Source organism: Penaeus monodon, chromosome 32 (genome assembly GCF_015228065.2).
Source record: "Penaeus monodon isolate SGIC_2016 chromosome 32, NSTDA_Pmon_1, whole genome shotgun sequence".
Taxonomy (NCBI): Eukaryota; Metazoa; Arthropoda; class Malacostraca; order Decapoda; family Penaeidae; genus Penaeus; species Penaeus monodon.
In genome coordinates, this window is record NC_051417.1 from 4,348,812 (window position 1) to 4,349,298 (window position 487).

Sequence of the window (487 nt, forward strand, 5' to 3'; positions counted from 1 at the left end):
CAAAAAATACAGTGGCGCAGCTGACATGGCTGAACAATAGTAACCGACGGACTACTGAAATACAAACAATCCAGAGAACTAGCAGCACTATATTCAACCAATGGCGGTTCCGTGTTCAGCGATCCTGAAAGTGGGTGCCACGGCACTCCGGGGTGCCGTGGGCAATACCTTGGGGTGCCGAAACACTGTTGTATATATTCCGTGTCTAAATTTTAAGGCGTTCTCATTCATCTGTTAATTATACGTTTGTCTTTGGAGCATGCAACCTTGATTATTTTATATCAAGCTCTAGTAATTCGTGGAGCAGCCGCAGATTCACTGTGCCGTTAAAGGAAATTCGAGTGAGGTGTGTGTGTGTAGGGGGGGGGGGAGTAAAGAATAGGGTGCTGCAGAAGGAGCCATGTAAGTTTCGGGTGCCAATACTGATAAGTTTGGGAACCAGTGACCTATACTAACATTATATATAATAGTCCGATTATTATCTATG